Source organism: Rhododendron vialii, chromosome 6a (assembly GCF_030253575.1).
Source record: "Rhododendron vialii isolate Sample 1 chromosome 6a, ASM3025357v1".
Classification (NCBI taxonomy): Eukaryota; Viridiplantae; Streptophyta; class Magnoliopsida; order Ericales; family Ericaceae; genus Rhododendron; species Rhododendron vialii.
In genome coordinates, this window is record NC_080562.1 from 25,261,200 (window position 1) to 25,276,721 (window position 15,522).

At 37.8% G+C, this 15,522-nt stretch overlaps 1 long non-coding RNA gene across 3 annotated transcripts; it reads left to right on the top strand.

The window, feature by feature from the left end:
- Window positions 1-10,915: 10,915 nt before the first annotated feature.
- Window positions 10,916-14,729, top strand: LOC131329921 (uncharacterized). 3 transcript variants are annotated; one of them, XR_009200885.1, is made up of 8 exons: window positions 10,916-11,196; window positions 11,431-11,549; window positions 11,666-11,750; window positions 11,881-11,988; window positions 12,208-12,281; window positions 13,269-13,396; window positions 13,461-13,698; window positions 13,940-14,415. It is a non-coding gene; the product is annotated as an uncharacterized LOC131329921 (long non-coding RNA). The 3 variants fall into 3 exon arrangements; XR_009200883.1 differs by lacking the exons at window positions 13,461-13,698; window positions 13,940-14,415 and adding an exon at window positions 14,450-14,729 and having other exon boundaries at window positions 10,919-11,196; window positions 11,431-11,750; XR_009200884.1 differs by lacking the exon at window positions 13,461-13,698 and having other exon boundaries at window positions 10,919-11,196; window positions 11,431-11,750.
- Window positions 14,730-15,522: the final 793 nt, after the last annotated feature.

Sequence of the window (15,522 nt, forward strand, 5' to 3'; positions counted from 1 at the left end):
TAAAAATGTATAATTTATACAACCGTATCCCCGAAGTATCCGTATCCTATGTTTTTAGGTTTTGACGTATCGCCGTATCCGTATCGTGTCGTATCCATATCCCGTATCCGTATCCGTGCTTCATAGGCTATGGACCAAGTACATAAAGGAAAGGTGCTATATTCCGAAGTACGAAAAAAGTAAAATAAAGGAAAGGTGCTCTTGCTTCTATTTCTTTATTTTAATAACTCAAGGCATCTCAACTAATTTTTGATGACTCAATTCCATCTTCTACTAACGGAGAGTCCCATTAATATTGGGATAAAGTAAACGTGCATGTGTTTTGTATTTTTGATAATATAAAGTGTTTTGAGCCCGTTTTCACACACACCTCTTACTAATCTCTACAATTCTTTCCATAATCGTTTCACGTGCTAACATTTGGGGGTGAAATGGCCTTTTCTTGGTTTGAGTTTTCGAATCACACACAACCAACTGAGAGGAAAAACAAATGACATCAGAGAACAAAAATGGCCATTTGTTTTGCCGAGGTATCAAACCAAACACACACACACAACCCATTGAGAGGAAATTTCAGATTATTATTCAACAAGTAAAATCTCCATCGTACAAAACTCGATCCCTCTGGTTACTCACCGGTCACCACTCTCTGTATCAATCTGTTTTCCCTACAGCAAATCGATGGTAGTTCTTAGGCTGTCTAAATCCAAACCATCTTACACTTTAATCAATAATCATGCTACATCTTATACTTTATCTGCTATATCGAAAAATAACAACAGAAATCATGAAACCCTATAAAAAAAATATACCATAAAACAACATGAAAATAGGTTGCAAACCCATACAAGCACTTAGCAATTGCTTTATTTTGGATTTCCATTTCATCATACATGTCATGGACTTCAGATGGCATGGTATTTGATCCCTTGGTTCTCAAGTATCTTTTGGACCTTCCAATGGTTGAAAAAGAATTCAATTTGTACACACATTGGGTGATTAAACTCCCAAAATGGATAGTAGGGAGGAATACTAGACGAGGTTCTGAAGTTACTTTGGAAAGAACATTCTGACAGTTGGCCTTGAATTGCAACTGTCATAATGTATTTTGCAACATGCTCATTTCACTAATACAGAAGCATATGTTGATTGTTACTTCAATTCTATGGTCGTTAGTTTTTCAAAATTCTCCCCCCACCCCTCCTTTTCTTTTTCTTTTTTCCTTTTTCTTTTTCTATATTTGGAGTTATATTTTATCCTTGTGTTCATCCTGATAAGTCACATAATCCTTTTAATTTCCATGACACTAAAAATGTCAGCCATTCATCGACTGGATCGCTTGGTCTCTGGACTTCTTATCCTGGCCAGAAGTGCTTCTAAGGCTGACTTTTTTAGGCAACAGGTGAAGTTTATGCTGTCATACCCGTAATGGGAAGAAAAGTCATGTTGTAATGGCAAGTTGTGAATGCCAATGTCAATTTCAATGTTCGAGAAGGGAGGAACACAGTGGAGGTAGAGATTTCTATTAAGCACATTGATTTTGGAGATCAATATTCTTCTCCTAAAGCCTTAAATAGGATGAAATCTGCAAAAAACACCCTTATAAATCCAGAAACGACTAGAAAACAGTTGGTAAACCCGTAAACAGCATGCTCAAGATTATGGTAAACCCAAATTCTGTTCATATGGACAAAAATACCAACAATCTACAGCTTATGGAGACAAAAATCGAAACCTAACCAGAAATCACAAAACCCAACAAAAATTTCAACAAGAAATCGAGAAACCCAGGTAGAAATCAAAAAAATAAAATCGAAAACAAGAAATTTCGAAATAAACACATACCTTCACAGATCGGGGAAGGGATTTGGTAGAGATTGTGAAACCCTAACCAGAAATCGCCACCCAAAACTCAAATCGCCCAAAACCCAGACCAAAACCTTCTCCACAGTTCTCAGGTCGTCATTGTACGGCAACACATGGAACAAATGAAGAGGGGGATGAGTGAGGGTAGATCTGTCAAGAAATGGGGTGTATTGGGCCGGATAAATTATAGACGCCTGAAGGGGTGGCTATAATTAGTACGCCATCGACGGGATAAACGGAGAAGGGAATACATGAATACAGGAGACAAAACAGCATCCAAGCGGCTCCATATCTGTCCTGTCAAACCCTAATACGGGTGTATTGCACAATACACCTCTCTTCCACAGCATCCAATCGAGGCAATGTAACTTCCTGTGTTACACGGGTCTTGTTCAGTTGTTCGTGCGGTTTTCTTAGTTAAAATAACTCAAAACAACCCCAAAAAGTTTTCCCTACCTTCCGAAAATATCCCAAAGTTAGATCGAGGGGAAATGATATTTACATTCTAAACATTAATAGAGATATTTCAAAAAATAAAAAAAAATAATATCATTTTCATCATTTTCCTAGATTAATGATTGTAATTCATATTGATGCGTAAAACCTAAACATTCAAGTGAATTGAACCACTGTTTTTTTCTTTGGGATCTTTTCGGAAAAGCTTTTCAGGCCTGGTTTGATAAATGAGTGTAAATTTTGTTTGAATGAGCCGGAAAAAGGTGGTTTTCCACCATCCCGTGGGTTCCTCTCGTGTATTTTTTTGGAGTAATTCAAACCGTGTATCTTATAAAGTCTTTAAAATAATGAATTTATGCAAAAAAATAGTTTGTTCGGACATCGACAGGTATGTCAAAAGTTGAATTTTTAGACAAAAAAGTGAACGGCTATAGACAATTTAACTTAAAAAATAGTTGACAGATTCAGACCGTCCATTTTTTCGTCTAGAACTTAACTTTTGATATCCCTATTACTGTCCGGACAAGCTGATTTTTTGCATGGATACATTATTTTATAGGCCCTACAAGATGTACGGCTTGAATTACTCAAAATAATGCGTGAATGAAGCCCACGGGGGGTGCTGGCGGAAACCCACCTCTGTCTAGATGAGTCGAACAGAATTTAAACTCTTGGCCCCGTTTGATAAAAGTTTTGGGGGATGGGATTGGATTGTGAAGGTAATGGGTTTTCTAATAGTTTGTTTGGTTTCACAAAGTTGGGGTGGATTGCTAAGCCAATGGGATTACGAATCCCCCAAAATGGGGGTATTAGGAACCCCCGAGGGAGATGGTATTAATAGTCCAATTCCAACCCATTCTCATTACCGATCCCTTCTCATTATCAATTCCTTGAATCAATCAAATCTCATCATCTAATCTCATCTTAAACAAATATGATATTAATAATCTCATCATCCAATCATATCTCAAACAAACATACTCATTACTAATCCCTTTTCATTACGAATCCCTTCTCATTATCAATCACAATCCTAATCTCATTTTCTTACGAATCTCACTCATCTACTACTGTTATCAAACGGGGCCTTAATGTAGTTGAATTTGGAATCAAATGGGATTAGAATGAGATTCGTAATTAGATGAGATTAATAGTAAAATTGTTAAATCACTCTCTCATATTTGTTTTGCATGGGATTGAATATGGAATTGTCAATACCACGTTTGTTTAGGTCCAGATGGGATAGGATTACACCATAAATTTCCTTATATATACACCCTCAAATCATCATAAGTACAAAGATGAGAATTTATTGTAAGGTTAAATAAAAAACAAAAACAAGTCTGCAAATGCTTTGTTTGCTAAAAAATTATGTATCATCATCCACCAAGTAATTTAGGTGAATAACCATTCCACTGGGAGGTGAAATTCCATTACAGCCTCTGTTTTGATTGCAAAGTAAACAAAAATTACGAAAAAGATTCGAGTATTAATTGAATCACAAGGTTAATGTTTGTCTGCATCAAAATCTTCAAAAGTATGACTACTGGAGCAATGAGAGGCATTGTTTTTATTTTTTTGGTACAACGCTAAATATCATTTTTTCTTATACAAAATTTCATACTATTCAATAAGTGGTTTGTTAATTGGTCTCCTTGAGTAGATTTTAAATGTATCTTTTTTATTTTAAAAATTGGATACATTAAAAAAAAAAGTTACAAGCATTTTAAATTTTAAAAAAGTAGCCTACTGAATTACATATTATTTTTTTAATTTAATATGGAATTTACAAGCATTTTAAATTTACTAAAAAAAGTTACAACCATTTTAAATTTTTTTACTATACTAGATTTTCCATATTAAATATGGGGTTCATTGGATAGGTCTCGAATATATATACTTTGTCAATATTTGATATATAAAATAAAAATTACAAGCATTTTAAATTTTGAGTTTTGAAATAAATAGGGGGAGAGAGAGTCGAAAGGAGAGTGACGTGTAGAGAGAGAGAGAGAGAGAGAGAGAGAGAGAGCACATAGGACCTAGGCTCGTTTGTTAAGAATATTATGTCTTGGGATTGGACTAACAATCCCATGAGTTTCACAATACCACGTTTGATAACCAATAATGGATTTGAACTATGAGTTTAATAGATTAGGAAGGTTGGCCTTGGAGCATCTCCAACCCAATATCCTCTATTCTATTGCTCCATTTGACAGGATAGAATTTATATTTTTCAATTGGATATAGAGAAGTTTACTGTAATGCCCCAAATTTTGGAAACATTAAATAACATTTTCATTGAAAAACTAAATAGAGTCTGACTCATTATTACATCATAATTCTCACAAGAGTACTTTTATTCAACAAAAGGAGGGGGAACTAGGATTCCTAACTACTGCTCCACCTGCTCTTCCATCCTAGCCAGCTCCGAAAGCTTCCAAGGTGTAGAGTTCACCCTGTTCATCTATAAGGTCTGACATATTATACCAGCGTCGCCACCAATATAATATGTCAGGGTCACCAAGGATAACACCATGAGCTACAAAAGCTCAATAGAATAATCCAAATCCAATAACCCTTAACTTACAAACAATAGACCATAAAATCAACGATTTCCACATAGTACATGCATATTTGACAAAATGGCTATCAATGACACATCCACATTCACTTATCCAAACTAACGTTGGTGTCCTTGATTTTCTGAGTTTTTCCTACGCGACATTTCGTATACCGTGTCATTGGTTTCACTTTTCATTTACCAAATCAACATTTCCAAAATCGTTTTTAACACACCCAACCTCGGTTCCGTCGTTCCGGTCTCCCGAGTATCCTCACAATGGTTCTGCCGCACCGGGTCCCCATTGGCACACAAAATTTGCATTGGCTCCTCTCCGCGGATAACCAAGCCACATTACCAATGAGGCTACCACGTCCGGCCCCATTGACAATCTTCACAATGGGCTACCACATCCGGTCACATTGTGGTTTTCACAAACATTAAATTACCTCCAATGAGACTACCACGTCCGGTCCCATGGCAACACTCACCACACAATGGGCTACCAAGTCCGGCCACATTGCAGTTTTCAAAATCCTTACACACAATGGGCTACCACATCCGGCCACATTGTTGTAGCAAAACACGTTTTTTCATTAACCACACCCTAGGTGTCATGTCTCTAACTTCCTCGATTTTCGTGTCTCGTTTTCATGCATAGACTCCGCGGTAGGACTTTTCACAAAAGTAATCATAAATCATTCATTGTAATTTTGAAACTAAATTAGCAAGATCATCCAACTCTATATTAATAATCATGCTCAAATCATGTCTTAAAGCATAACGCCACATGTATGGACGCCCTTGGAGTGGAAACCACTTATGTTTTGTCACATATTAAAACAAGTAATTCAAGTAATTATGTATACATACTCATAACCATCTTAAAGATCAAAATACGAATACTTTCAATTAAGTTTATGTTTTGAAAATCCGTTCTTTCTTCCTTTTAGGAAAGTTCAAAACAACATGTGTTTTTCTGAAAAATAAATCAAGTTTTTCAACATAGTCACATACATTCACACAATACAAGCATCAAACAATTTTACTTTTATACTTTGAGTTAAGGAGTAAGATCATTCTACTTATACTTAGGATTAGAAAGTAAGGTCATTCTATGTATACTTAAGATTAGAGAGTAAGGACATTCTACGTATACTTAGGATTAGAGAGTAAGGACATTCTACTGTTCTTCTTGGCGGTAGGTATGGCTACGGAAAAAGTAAGTACGGCGGTCGAACGGAGTAACTTCCTACGGTAGCTTCGAAAGAGAAAGGTTTCTCTTGAAACTAGTACTTGGATCATTTGGCTCAGTTATATGTGAAGGAGATTGTTAGACTCCATGGCGCACCTGTATCGATTGTGTCAGACCGAGATCCCCATTTTGTGTCTAAGTTTTGGGGTGCATTGCATGCGGCGATGGGTACTCGGTTACTTTTTAGCTCTGCCTACCACCCACAAACTGATGGTCAGAGTGAGAGAACTATTCAGACTTTGGATGATCAATTACCGTTGATGGAATTTGCGTACGGTAACAGTTACCATTCGAGTTTGGGAGTAGCTCCTTATGAGGCTTTGTACGGATGAAAATGTAGATCCTCTATTTGTTGGTACGAGGTCGGAGAAAGGCGAATTTTAGGACCAGACTTGGTAGAGGATGCGACCCAAAAGATTGCCACTATTCAGGAAAGACTTGTAACATCTCAGAGTAGACAGAAAAGTTATGCGGATAATCGTAGAAGGGACTTGGAGTTTGCAATTGAAGATATGATGTTTCTTAAGGTGTCCCCATGGAAAGGAGTTATTCGGTTTGGTAAAAAGGGAAAGTTGAGCCCTCGTTATATTGGGCCATTTGAGGTTTTGGAAAGGATTGGTGAGGTGACTTATCGTTTGGCATTGACGCCTAATTTGGCTAAGATTCATAACGTTTTTCATGTGTCAATGTTGAGAAGGTATGTGCATAGTCCGTCCCATGTTATTGATTATGAGCCACTTCATGTTCGGGATGATTTAACCTATGATGAGTAACCCGTTGAGATTCTTGATACAAAGGAGAAAGTGCTTCGCAACAAAACAATTTTATTGGTTAAAGTATTGTGGCGCAATCACGCGGTTGAAGAAGCCACTTGGAAGCGTGATGAGGAGATGCGCGAGAAGTACCCGCATTTGTATGAAGGAGGTTAGTATGCAATTTCAAGGACGAAATTTATTTTAAGGAGGGAAGGATGTTACGGCCTAGAATTTTATTTTATTTATTTATTATTTTGGCCATTATTTAATTGGGTGTTATGGTTGGGTCCCGATTTATTTTTTCCTATTCTTTCGAGGACGAAATTTATTTAAGAATTACCTCAGTTAGAATTTTAGATATTTTGTTTAACCAAAATGGCTATAATTGTGGGTGTTTGTGATTAGTGGGTACTACCTTAAGGATATATCTATACAAAAATGATATAGGTACTGACGGTCGGGGAGGAATTTCGTACCGACTGGCCGCGCCGAGCCCTCTCCGGCCACCGGACGGTCGATCCGAGCCATCCAAAAATTCTATAAAAAAAACCGAGGGGCCTTACGCGGGAATCAACAGCATCCGAGATGTGTAGGGTGCTTGATCCGAGCACCCATTTTTTCGTGTATATATGTATATACGTGTATATACATAAAAAAGGGGTGCTCGGATCAAGCACCCTACACACCTCAGATGCCGTTGATTCCCGCGTAAGGCCCCTCGGTTTTTTTTTATAGAATTTTTGGACGGCTCGGATCGGCCGTCCGATGGCCGAAGATTGCCCGGCGCGGCCGGTCGGTACGAAATCCCTCCCGGTCGGTACTTATAGCACAACTCATATCTATAAGCTGAGTAGGGTTTCTGTTATATTGAACATATCGCTCTGAGGAAAAAGAAGGGAGAAAAGAATAGGAAAGAGTCGCATCTTCTGAGGTAATGCATAGTTCTTAATTTATTTCTTTCTTTTCCGTTGGTTGGCACAGATGCACAGTCATGGAAATAAAATAAAATAAAAACTGGGGTTTATTGGAGGAGTAGATTAGTGGAGTTAATGATGGGATAAATGGGTTTTGTTCGAGTTTTGGGCAAAGTTCTGTGAGAATTATTTCTTCTTGTCATTCTATTGGACCATGGAGTTTGGAGGTGATTTGTGTGCGTGGCTGTGCGTGAGGATTTGTGTGAAGAGGTGGTGATCTGAAGAAAGGATTTCGAAGTTGGTCGATAATTGGTTTTGGACTGATATAGTTACCTAATTTATTAGTGATCAAAGGTGATTTATCTGGAAGGGGTTTGTAGGTGGATTTTTTTGGTGGTTACTGTTGGCTTAGGAAACTTAAGGAATGTTTAGGTTTGGAAAATTTTATAGCAGTAGTGTTCCTTGTTTCTGTTGTCAGTGTTATATTTAAATTAGTTAGTTACTCGTATGCTCTATTTTTGTACAGGATAATCTCGTTTTGCATGTTCGACTTGCATTACTTTTGGACACAAGTGAGTGGTTAAGCATGTTACGTAATTTCGAACTTCCCCGTGTCCCTTAAATTATTGTTTAGAAGATTTTATGATTGGAATTGGAAACCCATAATTGTTTATTTGGTTAATTAAATCGGCATGTGGGAAAACATTTGGTGAAATCTTTTATTGTTTAAGTAAATCTTTTTGGTGAGAACTTTGTGGATATTGTTGGGAACATATTTTGGAAAGTCCAGGGAAATTAATCCTCTATGTGCGGGTGACTCTGGCCATTAGAGAAGAGATCGAGTTAGGCCGGTGACTCTAATGCTCAACGACTTTCTTTTGCCGGGTCGTTCTTCGGGAAAAGTTTCACGGACTGCCTACTCGTGGTGACTCAAAGATATGATATTGGATCCAATTATGAGACATTTATTCACTGGCATTTGGTTCTATCGATATTGATTGTGGTTCCCCATTGTTGTTGGAGATTGGTTTGTGATCACTATTGAGATTTATTGATAAATGATTTATGGCCAAATTTGTTGGTTTGATGCACACCTTCGTATGCCAAAATATGTTATCGTGATAATCTATTTTTAGCCATGTTTTAGAACTGTATTATTATAGATGCTTTACTACTCACTGAGCTCGTCAGCTGACGGATTTATTCCAACTTCTTTTTCAGGCAAGTTGGGAAGTTAGGAAAGGACTCTGGCGGCATCTCGGGGATTCCGTTTGTTAACCTCCTTAGGGTGTCTCATCCTAGCTTAGTATTTTTTTTTCATTGCTTCCGTATTGAAACATTTTGTTAGACATCTGGATTCTGTTATTACTGTTGGATCACTAGATATTATTTGGTTTTATGGGATGTTTGTACCCCATTCTTTTTGTGGAATTTTATTGGTTGGGAATGTTCTGAATAAAAAAAAAATGATTGTTTGTTTGGAGGCTTGAGAGTTTTTATAAAATTTATTTTTAGGCTGCATGTTCTACGAGCTTTGGTCTTGTAGTTCATGGCCGGTCACTTCTCATTTTGGGGTGTGATATGAATAGTTGGAAATAATTGAAAAGTGGTTGATTGTTTTTTTTTTTTTTTTGTTTTTAGAAAAGCTGTTGAATGGTTTGAATGACAAAAAATTATTGACAAGTGGTTAAAAAATTAAGTGCTGCAATTTTCAATTCGTTTAAACCGGTGCGAAAATTTGATTGTTTTGATCATTTTATCTTAAATGATCATAATTAATTTTGTTTCTGGATGGCTCTCATAATTAAGTTTCTGCTCTATGAGAGTCCTAGAGATAAAAAATAATTATGACCATTTAGAATAATACAATTAGAAAAATAATATTTCCCCACGGTTCAAATGAATTGAAAATTGAAGCACTTAATTTTTTAATCATATATTATCCTTAAGTTTGACATAAGGGCAAAAATGAAAATGCATACTATTAATCCAATCTAATTCTATCTCATGTTATTAAATTGGGGTAAAGATATAAAATTACACTCATAGGACCTATAAGGCATTCAACTTGTAGCGCATAGGACTCCGTGGGCTATGATTCATGAACTTGAAATTTAGGATCCGCCGGTCATTAAAACGGAGATTGTTAAGATCGCACTCATTAAGCCCAAAAGACCAATTCTAACACAAAAGTTAACCCTTTGTTTTACATGTTTTGAGAATTTTTTTTAACTCTCTCACGATTTTCAATAATTACTCTATGTCTCTCCACTCATTTTCTCAAATTCTTTTTCTCAATAAATAACCAAACAAAGTCTAAATATTGTGACAAAAAGGCCAGACTTGCGGCAAAAGTTAAGCATAACGGACCTTTTTAACCCAGCGGCAGTAGAGTTAGAGAGGGGGCGAGGATTGGAGGGGAAGGGAGAGAAGGAGAATTCAAGTTTGGGGGTATTTTGGGGTTATGCAGTATTTAGCTGGGGCTTTCCGTTGCTTTTGGAAAGGGTTTCGCGCTTTGTATGTTCACTGGAGGTTTGAATGTTGCATCACCTAGGGTTAGTTCTCTTCTCATCAAACTACTGTTGCAAGCGACTGTGAAAGAACGCGCATTTGATCACAATCTTTCTCTTCGTGTCCTTTCTGATGCGCGATTTCTTCCTCTTCGCGCCCTTCACGATGGGCGATTTCTTGGGTGATAAAAATATTTTTCGTTTTTAGACAAAAACAGAGGCAGAAATCCTCCCGGCCTCCCCCAAATACGGAAACCCGGGATCCACCTTGTCGGCTCGCCGTTTCCCTCGACGAAGAACTTGCCTTGCCGGTGTCCGTCGGATCTCGCCTCGCTGTTTCCCTCACCAGTCATCAACCGATCTGCAGCATCTTCCCCTATTCCCATATTTCTCGAACAGAACAGACTCAAACCCTAACCCGGGAATCCGCGATCTTTGGTTTGCTTCGTCAATCGTCACCGGAATCATCGTCTCGTCATATAAGTGGTTCCCAAAACCAAGGTTTCTCTCTCTCTCTCTCTCTCTCTCTCTCTCTCTCTCTCTCTCTCTCTCTCTCTCTCTCTCTCTCTCTCTCCCCGTGTGTACAGTGTATACGAATAATGAATACATTAATAGATATAATACACACAAATTGTATATAATATACATCTATCTTCTTGTCGTCAACTGTGTCTGTGTATATAATACTCCATTACCTTGGATATTAAGCCCAATCTATGGTTTTGCATACAGTAAAATAAGATACAATTACTGTGTGACGATGTGTTTGAGATCATGCTGTATTCGGTGCACTTGCGGCACAATTGTTCTTGCGGCGCAATTGTTCTCACCATCTCGGGAGTAATTTTGGGATGATCAACCTATTCCATGATTTACGGTCTCTCTCTCTCTCCATTATACCTTCGACTATCTCATCTCCTACAATTCTCGCACACACAGAGCATGCAAATATTTTTTACCCTCTCGCAATGGCATTCTCGGACGGCTCTTGTCAATATCTGATCCCGAGCTTCATATAATCCTCCACGTCTTTATCAACGAAACTCATAAATTTAGACAGTCTCGCCGCGACACCAAACCCCACAGTTTTTTTTTTCCCCCCGCAGTACAGGGAAAGGAATTTGGTTCGTGAGTAGTCCTAACGACACAAATTGAGTGAAACAAGCCCTAATTCGAAGAGGTCGTTCAGCTATTCTATACGTGGTGGATTCCAATTCCTCACAGTTTTTGGTTTCTCCTTCCTCACTCCGCCTTAATGAATTGTATTTTTTTTTATATCTATGTTCTCCCACTAAAATAGCATTAATCCGTTTGCTCACCAGTTGGTATTTCTGCTCTCTCACTAGCGTTGGGTTCTCCAAATTATGTTGAAAAGATTTAGAGAGGAGATTTATTTATGTCTAACATCCAACATCATTTTCCCTCACCAGAGTTGTATCCAAATTTTTATCTCTTACAAGATTATATTGAGTATTTTTTTTTCCCTTTGCCTCTATTATGTAGTTCCACATACGAAAACTGTTGGGTGTCTTTTACTTATGATTTTTTCCGACTGACATAGGGGTACATTTGTACTCACTCCTCTGTCTAGATATTTTGATTTGGATGTACTTCTTGGAATCACAGGTTTTGCAAAGTTGGACTTCTTGAAGAAAGCTTCAACCTAGAGGTGATTGTATTACTAAGATTTTTGAAACCACTTGCTATGTGTATAATCACTTGTACTCACTTCTCAATCATACAATAGAATGGTTGATTTATATTTCCTATTACATTTGAGATTTATTTTCATGCCAAAGTGTTTCTATTAGACCTGTATTGTTAGTTTTACACACCGGGCATAAAAACCTTTGTTTTTCCGATTCTTCTTGTCTTACGTTTATGTCAGATAATGTGGTGGAGGATGGTAGTGCCTGCAACGGACAAGAGGGAGGAAATTTTAGGAAAGAGCAAGAGAGGAAGGTTGGTAGATCTCTACTTTTATTGACTGCATATTTAATATACTTGAAACTAAAAGAAAATTGTATATGTAGTTGTCCCCATTATCAACATTGAAATAATCGTTCGAGGCTCCAAATTAAAATTTGTATATGTAGGTGTCCCCGTTATCCACATTGGAACTCTTGTTTTTCCTGCTATGAGGCCCCTAATATTTTGGTTGGCGCTCTTCAAAATTATGTCTCTCTTCGGATAACTTACTTCCCCAATTTCTTTCCATTGCTATTTATGAAAGAGAAATAATATGTAGTTAGGCTTGTGAACAGAACAGTGCTTATATAATATACGACTAAGTCTTTGTCAAGATAGTGGCTTAGATTTTGGAAGTGAATAAATGAAACAATGCAGTTATTGAAGGAAACAAAATGAAAAACAGAGAATAGAAACGTTGAAGAATTAGCATATTGTGTCAGAATTTTAAAATTGTCAATAAGTTTCGCAAAAGTCTGCACGTTAGTCCTTTTGGTGCTGTTTCTACTAATGGATGACTGGTTGATATGTCATACACATCTTTTTGGCATATAATAGGAAACCGTCTCTTGAGTAGAATATCAAGTTTCAACAGCCTCATGAGCAGGCTGTGTCCTACTGCTCCTTAATACTGCATGATCATTCTTCGCCTTGGATTGATGAAATTGAAGCTCTTTCACATCTTGAACGTGATAATCTTGCTAAAATCATAGTTGTGAATATTTATAGACCGTGATGCAACTTTAATTAGAGTTTATCTTGCTACGATTCTTCCAATTGGTATTGTTCCGTCACACCAAGAAGAGGACATTTGATCATAATTTTATCCCCTCTAATTTGGTAATCAGGATTTCACTTAGTTCTTCTCTGCCCATGAATTTTTTTGTAAATTGTTTGACTGTTCATTTCCATTGATTGATGATCACTAAAATAATAAAATCTTATTGCGAGTTAACATAAGGCTTCAAAATGTTTCTGCAGGAAAAGTTCATAGGAACATTGTGGGGAGTGCTTATCACGGTGCTCCGGAAGTGTTGAAGCGGAGTTATGGGAAGGATGCATGGGTCATTCTATACATCCTTCTCAGTGGAGTACCTCCATTTTGGCTTGTTTTCTATTCATATATCGGTACCTCAAAGACTTCATTTATTCATGGTTTTGAGATTTTAAAAGGCGTACTAATTGATTACCAAAGTAGGCCAGCTTGTGTTTGGACTATTTGAGCAAGCCAAACCGTCTAATTTTGACGAGAATGCCCATTTAGTTTGGCTAGCCTTTTTGAAGGGCTAGAAAATTGTACGATTAGACAATAAAGAAAGAGTACAATTGTCGGGATCATTATTATCCCAACCTCTGTTCAAGGTCAGTAAATGATATCCCACAACCTGTTCCAGGTTACAGATTTATAGAGGTTACAAAAACTCCTTTGAAATAAGAATTGTCATTTTGTACTTGACAAGCTATGTTCCATGAATTTTTCTCTTTTGTCAAATGTGTAGTAGATCTTTGTGTCCATGTGTTAGTGCATGGTTGTATGTGGGTGTGTGCCACAGATGTTGATTATAAGAGAACAATGCCAACTTAGATATACATAATAATCAAAATGTATGTTGTGATCTTTTGGGTAACTAATTAAGCCCCTTTTCTTTCAGGCTATTCATTAAAAAGAATTGGGAGTGCAAAACAGGTGAGATATTATGCCTTGTTTAACTTCGTGGCCAATACTCATCTTTTGTTGACTAGATTGAGTTGCTGCTTCTTGAGATACCTTGTTTTACAGCTTTGTTTCTTGCACTAAGATCATAGATTGTGCCCGGAAGAGAAACAGAAAAGTGCACTAAGAGAAGATAGCTAAAGTTAGTTTTATTTCATGTGCACAGTTAGAGGCAAAGAGGGCACTTATGACTCTCAGTATTCATGGAGACAACAATACTAGATACGTCCATTGTTCGTGTTCTTTCTCTACTATCATAACTACATGAACAAAAAAAATACTATTAACTTCCCAACTACAATTAAACCAATGAGCATGCAGAAATGTTCGAAGCACGAACATTACACTATTTAGATATAAATTACGTTGTTTATGTTACTAGATATGGATTGCATATTAGAATCTTTGTGGGATATGGATCAGATCGAAATGCTAGTAGGTTGTTTAGGTATTATGTTCTCTGGATGGGCGACTTTAGAAACCTTCATGGAGCATCTATTCTAATACATTAAGATTGTAAATGTCCATGGTTGCTCGATTGGGAACGATGAAGATCATGGATTGCAATGGTAAAGCTGGTTTAGGAAACTAAGTGGTATGGGAATTTGGGAACCAACATCTTATGCTGTAGGAACAATATTAGCATCAATTGTTTTTCGCACGGTATCTGAAATCCAATTGGCTGGTGTCTTGCTCTAAGGTTTATTTTTGTTGTTTTTTTACCTTGATTGAGGGATATAAGATAGTTTTTATATTTTCTGTTGTGTGGCTAAAAAATGTTGGTCACTTCCTTCTTTCCTCTGTTCTAAATGGCGGCCGCCGAGGCCGCCTAGGCGCCGCCTAGGCGCTTGGAGGTACCCTGCCGCCACGCCAATACCCCTTGGCGTTTGATTTGGCGCCCAGGGAGGTTTGGCGGTGTTTGGCGGCCGCCTAGGCGGCCTTGGCGGTCTTGGCGGCCGCCTAGGCGGCCATGGCGGTCTTGGCGATTTGGCGCCCAGGAAGGTTTGGCGGTGTTTGGCGGCCGCCTAGGCGGCCTTGGCGGTCTTGGCGGACCTTGGCGGCATCATCGACGTCTTTGGAGGCCTTTGGCGGCCTTAAATGTATAGTATTAAACTAATGTAGATCAAGTTTTGGAAGGGTATGGAGGAGAAGAGTTAAAGAAAGGAGATGAACTTTTAACTTGGCATTAGGGATCTCCGATCTCGTTTATTTCTACTTATTGTCTTATTCAACTTATTTGCTAGTTGCTACTACTTAATTTCATTTGGGTTTGTACATTAAACTTTGCATTATGGTTATGTAGAACTTTGAACTTGTATTATGGATACATAGAATATAGTTTGATTGGATAATGGTTTGTTAAAAAAAAAAAAAAAACGCCGAATTGCTTGGCGGCGCCTAGGCGGCTTGGCGCTTGGAGGTGGGTCTCCGCCCTACTAGCGCCAAGCGCCATTTAGAACATTGCTTCTTTCTGTTTTCAATGTGGAAACTATCACGTCGAAGAGGCATCAAGGCTCTTGG